The sequence below is a fragment of the Planococcus citri genome, chromosome 3, assembly GCF_950023065.1.
Source record: "Planococcus citri chromosome 3, ihPlaCitr1.1, whole genome shotgun sequence".
Taxonomy (NCBI): domain Eukaryota; kingdom Metazoa; phylum Arthropoda; class Insecta; order Hemiptera; family Pseudococcidae; genus Planococcus; species Planococcus citri.
The window spans coordinates 49,828,505-49,842,577 of record NC_088679.1 but is presented as its reverse complement, the minus strand read 5'-3'; the positions used below and the strand labels follow the sequence as shown (position 1 = coordinate 49,842,577).

The window sequence follows — 14,073 nt, the reverse complement described above, 5'->3', positions numbered from 1 at the left end:
TGGCTGCAATTACTTACAAGTAATAACAGATATTCCATTACTTCCATTCGAGGTTGCAACCAAAACTATACTCGAGTGAAAATTGGTTTGCCAACCATTTTAATTGAAGGGGTAAGTAAAACAATGAGGAACTAATATTTATCAAGAAAACATCATTTTTGACTTTTTTTTATGGAGCATTCAAACTTCTATTAGGGTCTGTTCATATACATATTACCTATATTGCCTGATTTCAAAATTAAAAGCATTAAGTAGACTATTTTGAAATTTTTCATCAATCGTAGCTCTTCGTCCAATTAGAAAAATTCCAAAAGTTCTCTAAAAAACACTCTATAAAAAATGACACGCAAAAATCAAAATTATGACTTCAAAAAAAAAGTCTTAAGAATTGTTTTCTCATTTCTTAAAATTTCTACTGTCCAAATAACACATCCCTCTCCCTCCAAAAAAAATACATAGTTTACTAAATGCAAATATATTTGTAGTCAGGGAAAAACTGTACGAAAATATCCTCCCTTTTACCTACCTATTTCAAACGTATGTATACCAGTACCTACTGCACAAAAATTCCAGCTCCAAAGATTCACTAAGAAAAAGATTTCCCAAATCCTCTAACTAGTCTTAGCGATTATTTAACGTAAAAGTAGTCCATACGAGGACTAAAATTTTTACACCAAGTATTTTTATAATGTACTTATAGACTTACGAATGTAGCATATCTCTGAAAATCCTACAACGGCAGTTTTATTATAATGAATTTTTTCGTAAAAAAAAGTGTCTTGTAAAGAAATAAATTAATTTTTAATAAACCATTACGTACAATGTAGGTAATACAAGGAAGCTGTGCTTTCTGATTCAAAAAGAAAAATTACATAATAATCGTAACGTTCAAAAGAAGTGAATATATTTTAATTACGCTACGTTTGAAAAATGTTTTCAATTTTCAACATAAAAAAAATTTCACTTCGGCAGAAAATTATAAATTTTCGTTAAATTAAATGAGTGGGCTATTTCAATTCTTTGTAAACAGACGGGAATACGTTTCGAATAAAATGTTAGCTGAAAAATAACAACTCCAAAATGAAAAATTCATCGAGGGAATTTTCAAAAATAGAAAATTTGAAGAAAAAATTGCAGCATTCTTCGTTAAAATTGTATACCAATGAAGAATAACAACGAAATTTTATTAAAAATTTTTTCAACGTCGCGTTGGTTCATTGTATTTGATTAGAGATGAAGAAAAAAAAAAATAACCTCATAAACTAAGGGTAGTCTATGTAGTTAAATTAAGGCGGTCACATAGGTTGAAAAGAGGCGTGCGTATTTTGGTAGTTAATGCCCGCATCATACAGCTGTTAAATTGTCAAGATCTCGGATATGCAGGAAAATGGAACATTTCATATGTACATGGGATGAATTTAATTACACCAAAGTTGGATCGAGTCCAACTTTTTTATTTATGAAGGCGATTTGGTGATTTACCAATTAAATAAAATGTTGAGCTATTATATCTAAATGTAGCAAAATGGCCCTTTTTTGTTGCTTTTTCTCTTATCTCAAATGAGTTAATGTATGTTTTATATTGATTTAATGTTGGAAGCTTTAGTGTTCGATAATTCCATATCATTATACAAATTTTCAACTTACTATCAAAAGCTATATGTACACGTATGTAGTATATCAAAAAGTCTATGTAGTGGTTGAAATTCCCACAGAAAAATTAAAAATACAAAAATTAAAAATGATCGACAAAACCAAAATGTTTCTTAGAATTGAACAAAAATAGGTCATATTACTCATAAAAACCTATAGACCGAATGGAGGTGATCCTATGATCCTAGGGGAAATAATACTAAAGTGAGTCTAAAAGATTATGAATTCATGTTCAAGTTCAGTAGGTACCTTTTAAGGAATATACTCGTAGCACTTATTCGATAAATCTACATGCGTCATTTCGAACTAACCCGAAGAGTATTAATTATGGATCAAAATCGTAATTAATCGGTTTACATAACGGTGTGGGGTTGTTCTACCTTCAAATTACAAGCAACCCGTATTATTCCAAAGATGTTAATAAAATTGCATAACCAGTTTGCCGTAAATACGCTAGTTCGTTCTCCTAACTTTACTCCTTATCAAAATGAACCAAAAATGAAGTCTGCGGTATTTTGATTTCACTCAGTTTTTTTTAATGATTTCTCGTTGGTGATTCAACGAAATAAGTACATAAAAAAATCTTTTCAATCGTATTTTTAACAAAATTATTTTCAAATTGGTATCTCACTCCTTGCCAAATGATCAAGTTTCAAAAAAATTGAAAACTTGAAATGGCATATCGATTGTTACTAATTTAAAGATACTCACTTCAAATATTGACTCATCTTTTTGATCCAATCACGTTGACTTCTCTTTCTGTCTTTTCCTCCCTCCCTCCATCCGTCCTTTCTTCCTTTCCTTCTGTCTTTTTGCATCCATTGCGCTTTCATTGTGAGCAAAAATCAATGGAATCAGTGAAATCACATTTTTGTTTACTCCAAAGTACCCGTACTTTTGTAGCCACTTATAGAAAAAATTTTTTAACGAGTTTAAACATGAAACACGTCTTGAAAATTTCATAAAATACGATTATGGAAAACTTGAAAATATTTTTCTAATTAAAACTCGCTTGCAACAAATCATGTCTTTAAAAAACTATATTCGCACCTCTTTCTTTTACTGTTGGGATGATTACTAGATGAAAGTTTTTGAAGCGTTAAAAGTTGATAATAAGTTAGTGAAGCGATATTACAAGAGTGTATTCATCATTTGTTTGAACTCGAGGCATTCGACAGAAATGAGAATAAAAATAAAATAATAATAATGATGATGATGATGTTGATGATGAATAAAAGACAAGACACGAGAAAGTTGGATACCTACACCTATACTTAATTGTTGGTAAGTATTTTGAAAGAGATTTATAGAAATAAAAGTGTTATACTTATAAGTTTGCGCTCAAGTTCGGTTCAACGATATTTTTCAAATAGGTACCTACGTAAGTACTTGAAATTACCTGATTTGTTACAAAATATGTTTTAATATCTTCGATCGTGATTTCAAACGTAACAATCTTGATGAATAAAAATTCTAGGTAGGTACTTAGGTATGAATATGTACCTCGATTTCCTTTCCGTATAGGTACTTTATTTATCAAGTTTCTATGGATTTTAATCTTCTTCTTTTTTCAAACGATTTAAAAGTGAACCAACCTTCGTAAATAATTACCCTCATATTTTTTTACACTGATGAAAAGTTTCAAATAAACCACCTTAGTAAAGAACAAACTTTCTTCTGCGTGCAACGAATCGATACTAAGTTACTTTTTAAAATTATTACGTGTTGCATTGATGTGGCTTGAATAAATTTTTTCTATAATTTTTTTAAAGCAATGAAGTTGTTAAAATTTTTGCATTTTGATTTCATGTGATTGTCGAATTCTTGAAACCGAGTTCTGTTTTCAAGTCTCAAAAGCATTAAGTAAAAAAAATTATACTTACTCGTATCTAAGTTCAAGTTATTCGAAATGTCCGCGAATTTTTAACGAATAATTTCAATCTTGAAGTTTGATAAACTGTTATGGCGGGTACATTGCTACAATTTAGAACACTCTGTTATGTTAGAGTCTAAAGAATGTCTGGATAGAAAATTTCAACTTTTATATTTCCAACTCTTGTGATTGTACAATGTACATAAATTAAATCTTTCATAAAATATGAAAAATACTATAACAACAAAATATTACTATAATGTATTCTTTGAAAATAATCCATGGTTTTTTACGACCGTCGTCTGGCAACTTTCAAAATGGGTCTATATTATCGCAATACGGGGTAATTTTAAATTATTTTATTGGATATTCGCTTCCGAATGCTCGAGAGCTATTTTCAGCGATATTTCGCCTGAAAAAATTGAGCTTTTTTCGATTTGCGAAGACCATTTTGATTTTTCAATGAAATTTTTCTTTAATGTAAAATAAGTTTATAGTTAGGTTAGTATAGGTAGGTAGGTAGGTACCCACCTTAATATGCGAAACCTTTGAAAAATACTGGCTTTCGACTATTCAAAGAAATAATATTTCTGAAAGGCGGGTAAACCAGGAATAAATTTTTAGGTTTTGTGGATATACGCGGTAAGCTTTTAATAAACTATGTAATTTCAAACGTAGGTACCTTTCTTTTGTTCTAGGAAGTGCCGTCTTTATGTGATAAAAAGATCCGTGGATTTGAATATTACATAATACGGATTATACCGTACCTAATTTTAAGATGACGTATAAAATCCTTTTTCGTTTTAAAATCTCTCCTCTCACCAGGTTCATTTGAAATGTAGTTTTTCGCGTGAATGTTTTACTTTGCATGGTGTTCAGCAGATGCAATTGTAAGCATCGGATATTTTTATATGTATCGGGAGCAAGTACCTACCCGATGACAATTTTTCAGGTTTTCATACTTACTGTCCGTAAAACTAAATCCGAAACCACTCTGAAAATCAATACAGGGAGAATTTAAAAAAAAAAAATTTTGCGTTTTCTTAATTTGATAAACAATTTGTAGTCACAAAATCAAATTTTCACCACCAATAAATTTGACTCCAGTATATTCCTCTGACCTTATAAAATTTGATTTTTTGACATAAGGGTATGGACACCAATTATGGACCAGTTCGTAATATGGACCAGCGCCCGTTCTTGTCGGTAATTAGCGCAATCTGTCAGGAAAAAACGTTTTCAGATGTACTGCAGTATTTTTCACCAAAAAAAAATCGAATGAGACAAAAACTACAACTGTAAAGTCAAAACTCGCTGAGAAATTTACAAAAAACTGTTTTGAGACACTAGAAAATTTTTTTTAGTGTGTTTTTCAAATTTTATTAAAATATATATGTGGAGTAATTTTCTGAATGTTATTGACGTTTATATGTATGATCAAAAAAGGACGTAGTTTCTGCTGGAGTGATCAGTTTTTGCTCAAAATGAGGCCTGAGAGTATGAACCGAAATTTTTGGTGCGAAGTTTTTTTTAATGGGGTGCGCTAATATGGACCACCAGTGATATTGATTTTTTAAAATCATTTTCATCATTTCTTACAGCCGCTGAAAAGGGAAATGCTTGAAATACTTTTTTTGTTCATTTCTACAGATAAATATGATGTTTTGAAGCGTAAAAATATGTTTATTTTGAAATTCTTTAGGTGGTCCATATTCGGCGTCCAAAATTTTGAGCTGTCATTTTGACACTTATTGAGGAGTTCTATATCAAAACGCACTAACGCCATTAAAAAAAAAATGAGTTATATACGGATTCCTATGTAAAATTCAACGGGGAATCGATTGCAACCATCATTAGAACGAATTAAGCCTTCCTTATACCTTAAAATGGCGCTTGAAGTTTTGCTTTCAGATCAAAACGTACTCATCTGTCTCCATTTTCAAACAAAACGCACTTTAACTCCACTTCAATTTTTGTATTTTTTGTTCTACGTGTGGTAACACTGCATTTCGGTGCTCCGACATCATCCGAATCGACTTTTACACAATTTCTATCACCTACTAGAATGTTCCCCACCACATTCGCGCAGTATGAATGGCTAAAATGATAGTTTGAAAAAGTTAAAAAAAAACAATAATTTTAACAAATTATGTTATCTTCAAAAATTTAAAATTTGCATGGTTTCATTGGTTTTAACATTACTTTAAGAGTTTGAAAATAAAACTGAAAAACGGTGTGCAAAATATATTTTTCAGATCAAAACGCATTAAATCCTCATTTTTCAGATCAAAACGCACTAAATCCTCATTTTTCAGATTGAAACGCACTAAAAAAAATTTGCCCCCCCCACCGCTTCCCACATGCTGCGCAAATTGTACAAAAGCTTTTTTAGTACTCAGGAGGACTTCCTCTTTCCATTGATACCTCATTTGACCCACCCCCCCTTTCCTCAATTTTCACTGTTTTTTTTTCAATTTACAGAAAATTGAAAAAACTCCTCACTTATCATTCAACTATTTAAAAAAATATATTCAAAATTAACCAGCACTGCTTAGAATACGTTTTTTTGTTCATTTCTACAAATAAATATGACGTTTTGAAAAATGTGAAAGTATGTTTATTTCAAAATTTTATAGGTGGTCCATATTAGGCGTCTCAACAATAAAAAAAAAACATACTTAAAGTTGACCTTCACCCCTGAACTTTTGTACAGTGTTAGGTGGAAGGATGGAACTTCATTTTAAGCCTTTGTGGAGGTTTCCAGCCCCTATAGTTTTCAAGTGGCAATCCTCCAAAAAAAAAGTGGTCCATATTTGGTGCCTCTACCCTTGAGTAATTTTTTAAACGAACCGCTCAACTGCTGCAAATGAAATTATTTCCACAATTCATCAACAAATTTAAATTAAGAGGGTGGTTTAATATCACATCTTGAATCCATAATTTTTCCCTACTCATTTGACGTAATCTCAACCATTTTCTACTCCTCTTATTAAACATTCCAAAAAAAGTTACGACCCAGCCCTTTGGCCATCCTCTTTTCTTTGCGTATGTTGCACCTTATCTATCTCTATTGCCCATTCAACTACCTACTTATAATAACGATTACTTAAATAAGAAATATAGGTACCAAAGGAAGTCCCCTCCTTGGATCTAAGTAATATGAATGAGATCCACATTTAATACATGATAGAAGTAGTTAAAGCTGAATTTCCTTACGTAAGTACGTACCTACAGCTGCAATATATTATCAGTAAATGTAGGTACACAACTTCACCTGAGCTAGGCTTCATACAGCCGCAGAATGCACACACATACATCACCGCAATAAAAACATAAACGTAAGAAAAAAAACTCTCTTCACATTGATCTTAAAACAATTCTCAAAACAGAACGCGCGAAGATGTCAACTAAGGTATAAACAAAAAAAAAAGAAATGAGAAAAAAGAAAAAAAATAGCGTGAGATTAGGTAAAATTGCCTCGTAAAAATATAAAATAGAGAAACGCAATGTTGAAGAATTTAAATCCGGGAAAACATTTGTCAGCAAATATTATATTTGACAAATCCAGCATCAGAGCGCGGAGCAACTTGAGCTTTACAAAGTAAATCCGAAAATATTTACGTTAAGTCGACAATTAAAAAATGTTTTATGTTATCTCACGTGCGCGGCAGCACGAAATAAGCGCCAGAGATGAACTACAGCTTCTGCGAGCAAAAAGATAATTTGACGGATATAAAAATTTGCAGAGTTTAGTAAACCGAAAATTATTAACTTTGGTTAAGTAAGTATAAAGTACTAAAGCCAAGTATGGATACCTTTAAAACAAACATAAAACCACATTTCAGCAAACTTTAAGAAACACTCGAATACGTGACCAAAGCCTTTCGTACATTTTGGTGGATAAGCTATACCTCTAGTCCTCTACCTATATGTACTACGAAGTAATACGATTAATCGATTAATTAGTTAATAGTAGGAACGGCACACTAACTATATGGGATATGGGTAAAATCTTGAAACCAATTTCGGCCTAAGGGGGAGTAATTTGAACGTTATAAAAGAGTGTGTGTGTGTGGTTGTGTGGGGGTGTAACATTAACATGAAAAGGCAACATTAAAAACCTATGCGTTTATCATGCATCAAATACGTCCTTTTTGTACTTCAGGGCATAACTATTTTCTAGACCATCGACCGCAGATAAATGTTTCTCAACCCTTTTGATGTGGTACGAATTTTATACGCCCCATCATTGCTATTGCTAATGTACAATATTGTGACATAGACATTGTCCGGGCACTGTCCCAAAACGAATATTACCCATAAAACGACCTTTGTCAGGTAAAGAAGCTTAAAGTTTTAAATGACAATCACATTTTATATACGTAGTGTATTCTTTTTGCCACTATAGGTACAACTTGGTCCTGGTGCCCAGGTCTACAGGATGCTGGGCTATTGTACACAGAGTATCGTCTATTCGCGATAAATCTAATTTTCAAAAGGCTAATTGCTTCTGAGCTATGAATAAAATCCCCTAATGGCATTTCTTTCTCTTTTTTTTTTTCAAATTACCTACTCGTAGTACCGTGTACCTACCTTGCCTCGTTTTCATTTTTATACAAATTGTCACCATCTACCATCGTGTAGCTGTAGCAATCTTTATTGCGATAAATGTTAAATAAGCGTTGTCGCAAACACCAACAACGACGACGACACGAGCTCGTGTGTTTATAAACGAGGCAAATTTAATACGAAATTGTAATTTTGCTCAAATAATCAACAAAGTACGAATAAACAGTATAAAAAAAAGGCAGAAAAATGAAGAACAGAAAAAAATGAATTTCGAATAGGTACCTACTTACAAAAAAAAAAAAAAAAAAAAAAAAACGATATAATTGAAGTTACAGAACGAATTGTGAAAAAAAAAATAGATCCTACAACTTATTATTCTACGCAAAGAACAGAAGAATGAAGTTAGATTTGCGCAGAATAATAAATTAAGGAAGGGACTGAGAAGAACTAAACTTTGATAAGAATTCCCTGATGGGTCGTTAAATTCAGGTTAGAAAATACAAGATCCTCCGGTTTTGCTAAACACTCTTTTTGATGATTTACTAAATAAAAAAAAAATAAATAAAAGAATAATTCTGAAAAATAGCGAGTATTCGGCGTTGTTCAATTTTAATTATTTTTATAAATGTTAAGTGGGAAATTACCATCGAGGTAAATGTGACAAAAAATGTTTTTGTGCCCGCAAAACGTTTTCCTTGTAATTATTATATTCCGAGCTTTTTATACCCTCGGTAGACGAGGGTCAAAAATGAACTAGGAAGAAAAAAAAAAATAGAAAACAAAATAACAAAGATAGCCGGCGGCTTTACGAAAGCTATACTGATGTCGGGTTTATTTAACCAATAAATTTCTAATAAAAACCCTTTGTGTAGAAAAGTTTCTTACTTATGAAACCTGAACGTATTTTGGCTAAAACGGAAACCGGAATACCCTTTGCATATCTTTTTCACAATTTTAATTAAAAAACCTCTATAAATACGTAAACAGTTATGCGTATCTGTATACAACGTATAGGTAGGTACATTCCTGAGTTAAAACGCATCGAATTGGTATTTGGCTTATTTCGAATTCACCTCATTTACACGTTCTCCTTTATTTCGAATTACCAGTAAATAGATACCTATAAATTAATGCTTCGTTATAGACAAATTAAAACGTGTGTAAAATTTAATGCTCAAATAAACCGAAAAAAATCGAGTAAAAAAAGAACAGTTTCGAAAGTTTATAAAAATGTCGTTTAAAGTAAATCTTGTTCGACTGAAGATTAAGTTTTTGTACTTGGCGAATTGCGTTAAAAAAAAAATGAAAAATATTTTGACTCCAACTGTAATTCGAATTGAGGAGCCATTTCTCTTCGGTCAAAATTGAAAAAGAATCCAGCTTCGTAATCCTAGATGTCTTTCATTCGCAGATAGCTTTTCCTAAGCTTTAGCAAACTTCCAGCCGCGATATAGTTAAACATTAAACCTGCTATAAAAATTTTTTGGCTGGCACGTTTACTTTTTCAGTTGCCTGCATTTTTCCCCTATAAACGATATAGAAAATTTGTGAAATTAAAACTTACACGAGCGAAATTCCACCAACAGATGAGAAATATTACTCGTACTTTACGTAGAATGGATTGTTAATAATAAATAATTTTGAGAAAAAAGAACAACGATCGATTTCGACGATTATGTTAAATAAATTGCATACCCTATCTACCTACCTTCCTTGTTCACCGTGTATTTGATAATTCAACGCACGACTATTCGCACTATAGGCAACTTATTCGACCAGGACAAATGGGTATAGGTATACCTATACCTGCAGAATGCGCCCAAAAGCACGAAATAATAATTTGTAATGACAAAGATTTCGAAATTGGTCCGGTATAAAATACGTGTGAAATAGTGTTTTGTTTCGATTCATAAAACAAGGGCGAAATTTCCAAACCGATTCGTAAGTGTAGCTAGAATTGTTCTACTTCGTAATATGAAATGAAAACCTACATACTGTACGTGTACATGTAGTTCTTCGTGTATTCAGTAGGTATAAGGTTCTCATTTCGGCTAGTATTTCATTGAAGATATTTTCCGAAATTGTGTATTCAAAAGAAAGAACTATTCGAGGTCGAATGATAAAAACTAAATGTAACGTAACCGTGCTGCATATCAATTAGCATTTTGTGGCATTCGAATAATTCAATTTTTCACATTTAAACTTTGCCCAGCTCTTGTATCCTTTTTTTGTTTTAATTACCACCGAACGTACAGCTTGGATAATACAGAACTCGATTTTTTCTTTCTAAATAGATAAATAAATCAAGTTTTAATTAATTACATTCATTTTTATTCCTTTACCAATTTGTTTATTTACTCGTATTATTTATTTTTATTTTTTCTTCTCCGAAGTCATCATATCTTTATTGTTAAATTACCTAGAAGTAAAAAACAACCTAGTTTTAAACCTTAGCGAGCATAAATCTGAAATATTTCAAAGGTACCTCCGTGTTAAAAAATAATGATATACGATTATTATTCTTCCGCGGTTGAAAATTTCGTGCTACGTGTATAACTAGAGAAGCTCGTACCTTAAACGCGCGTTATTTACGCGCCGTAAATGCAATAATTTAACGTAAAATAACTGTCAAGTCTAAATTTTCGCATCTTGAAAAAAAAAATGCTAACATAAAAATCAGGTTATTAGATGAAAATAGAAAAAAGAAAAGATGCCTGATAATAAGGATGTTTTAATTTAGTACTTTTTATAGCAGCCCTGCTTAACCGATAAATCACGTAACCCTGCGTATTTATCGCAAATGTGTTTGAAAAATTAGATAAGACAAGTACCGAGTTATTTTAAAGGTATATAGGTAGGTGAAGTAAGTAAAATTGGGGTAAAAAATTATACCCATCATTTAAAAAAAAAAAAAACTTTGAATGAACTTGGTAATCGTCGATCTACATATGTGCAGCGTGTACCAACTTATACCTACTCGAACTATGATGAGGATTTTGTTCGTATTGATAATTTAAAGATACCAAGACCTACCTAAATATCTAAAATATTATGCAAAAAATATAAATGATACTTACGGTTAAATTAGACCGTCATTAAATTTTCATTAATTTCCCATTCCATTTCAAAACATCTGCAAATGATAATAAAAATGACAATGTTTGAAAAAAATGTATTAATAAATTCAGGGTGTAAGACGAAGGGTGAACATTTTTATATCTACTGCTAAGAGAGTATTTTTGACAATTATTTTTGCATTTTTGCCATTCCAAATTTGGTGGGAAATATTTAGGATGACTCGGCAGCTTCCCCTTCCTTTCTTCTAAATAAAGACATCTAGAGTCGCAAACTTTTTTTTTTTCAATCAAATTGAAAAAAATGAAGGATCAAAACTTTATGTTATCGCATTATTTTCTAAAAGCACGTAAAATCGAATCCGGTTTTGATCAATTGGGCTCATAAGTACCTATATATATATTTTGTCACATACTCCACGCCACGCTGACAATTGACAAAATAAGAGTACAGGTAATAAAAATTGGTCACATAAGCGTCGATATTCGATAGCACGTGCACATGACGCAATGACATAGTGGTCAGAAGCACGTTAAACAAATTATTATTCGTACATGCTTCTGCGAGCTAAACGTGTTATAAGGCATGAATTAATTAAATTTACCAACTACAGGACATGCAAGGAACAAATTACAAGAAAGGCACACTTTTTTTATTTAGTAGATACATTCTACCTAATATTAAGTATACCTACATTATATAAAATTATAACTTTGGCATTTTCTGGAAGTTTATTTTTTGGATTTTTAAAATTATGCAGCGTAGTTTATTACACAAACATTGACTGTAACTTTAGAGTCACATTATTTTCCATGCAAAATTTACTACCATATTCTATTCTACAAATAACATACAATTACAGAAAAAAGAACAAAAAATCTAAAGCGAAAGCTCACGATGATAAAATTTAAATATGAATCGATATTCTAAATCATTGTCCCTGCAGGGACATGCCATTGAAAAATAAAATGAGATAAGAAATTTAAGCAAACCCACATAAACCCGACTTGTAACTTGAAATCATTTTTTTTTTTCAATTCAAAGTTTCCTGTTTCATTAACAACCCATCAAAATAGAAGTAACTTGTGAATGAATTCATTTTAGGAGATGATAAGACATGAATAATATACTCATAATATGTATGCATACTTTGTTGATAAATTCAAATACAAACACCGCAGTAAAGTTGTTTTGGAAATAGGTACGCTACTCATTAAATAAAAATGTAAAGAATTTGCTGAAAACATCTTACCTTTTATCGAATATCCAGCGACAATATTGTTATGATTTTACGGAAAAAATCGAAAGAAATACTACAATAAGATGATAATATCGTCTGATGGAAATTACACTCACTGCTATTTCAGTACAAATGTAAACTAAGCAGGCTGAATTCTCGTTCACCAACCTTTTCAATACCATGTAGTGCTGCCTTTTTCGAAATGTTCAAAGCTTAGAGTTTTAGTGTTAACCGTCATCAGTGAGACCTTTTTCGATACTTCAAATGTTGGCGCCTTTTACTCGCAAAAGCAAATTGTTTCTGGTATTGTTTAGCTAAATTATACGTGTTTTATAAATTTGTGATTTTTTTTCAACGTTATATAATTTCGATCTAAATTCACAAAATGAATGTGTAGGTAGTAGGTAATAATTAGGAACAGATGCTTAGGTAAGCTTGTTTATATTCAAACATCTACCAGTAGAAAAAAGATGAAATTTATTAAAAACTGATGATGTTGGTTGTTGTAAAACAATTTCTCCTTATTTTTGTCCTATTAAAGATACCTGTGTGAATAATTTATTACTTACATGAATACAAAAATCGCTGAAATACTTGCCCTCATGCATAAATTTACAGAGCAACGAAATATGCACTCTTAGCACATACCGACACTGATTCCTTTCGCGATTCCCGCTGTTTATTGGTTTCATACTGAAATGAAAAGTGGAAAGTTGTCATTTTCAAGCAATTCTCTTCTATCATTACGTAAACCGAATTTTTGAATATAAGCATTTTAAAAATCTTTTTCAAGATGATAGGTGTAAAGCAGTACCTACAGAGATTATCTTAAAATTCCTATTCATGTCAGTTTGAGAAAATGAAATTAATGAAGACTTTCGTTCATTGATAAGTCTTTCATTCAGTACCTACCCAGTACACTCATTCAATTTTCATTATCACCTTGTTTGTATGCTGTACCAATGCGTTCGCAATCATACTATTCATACTACTTATGCTGTCGCTGTCGAGGAACATCATTTGCATCAGTAAGGTGTACTTTCGGTCGAGAATTATTTTATAAAAATCTGGTTAGCTGGATTATTATAACACATACATACCAAGTAATTATGCTGAAATAATAAAACTGGTAGATCTAGAACTAGATATAAACTACGAAATTTCATGAGTAGGTATAGCTTGAAAGGAATTACTTATTAATTAACTTGATGGCCTGATAATTTTTGAGGGATAAGTACCTACCTACTTTGTACTTTTCTTCTCATAAGTTGAACGCTTGATGTTCTGTATCATTCTGTTCCTTCTCATTTTGATCAAAAATTGATTACTTGAGTTTGTCTTTTGATGACTTGACTACTTGACATGAATGACATGATTATGATATTGCAATAATTCGCAACATCTGCTTAGGTACATAGTATAGTACATACATTTATTACATCTCCATGATTTTGATGTTTGATTATTGTTTATCGTTATTCGTTTGAGGATGATCAGATCAGCCGCAAGCAAATTGCATTATTTGTAGCTCAGGTCGTCAGGTCATTCATAAATCATAATCAATTCGTTGCTCTATTAGGAAAAGGTCGTAACTACATGAAAGTTGATTTCTCAGAAAACGCATTTTAATTTTTAAAGAGCATTCTATCAAGTACACTTGATA

General features: G+C 31.4%; 1 protein-coding gene across 1 annotated transcript in view; it reads right to left on the bottom strand.

Annotated features, from left to right (window-relative positions):
* LOC135839157 (follistatin-related protein 5-like) overlaps positions 1-12,590 on the bottom strand; it is a 61,030-nt gene extending 48,440 nt beyond the window's left edge. The window contains exons 1-2 of the mRNA XM_065355058.1: positions 12,423-12,590; positions 11,173-11,228 (exon numbers count right to left, since the gene is read on the bottom strand). The gene's annotated coding sequence lies outside the window, so the exon portion shown is untranslated. The remainder of the gene's footprint in view (positions 1-11,172; positions 11,229-12,422) is intronic.
* Between the last annotated feature and the right edge of the window lie 1,483 nt (positions 12,591-14,073).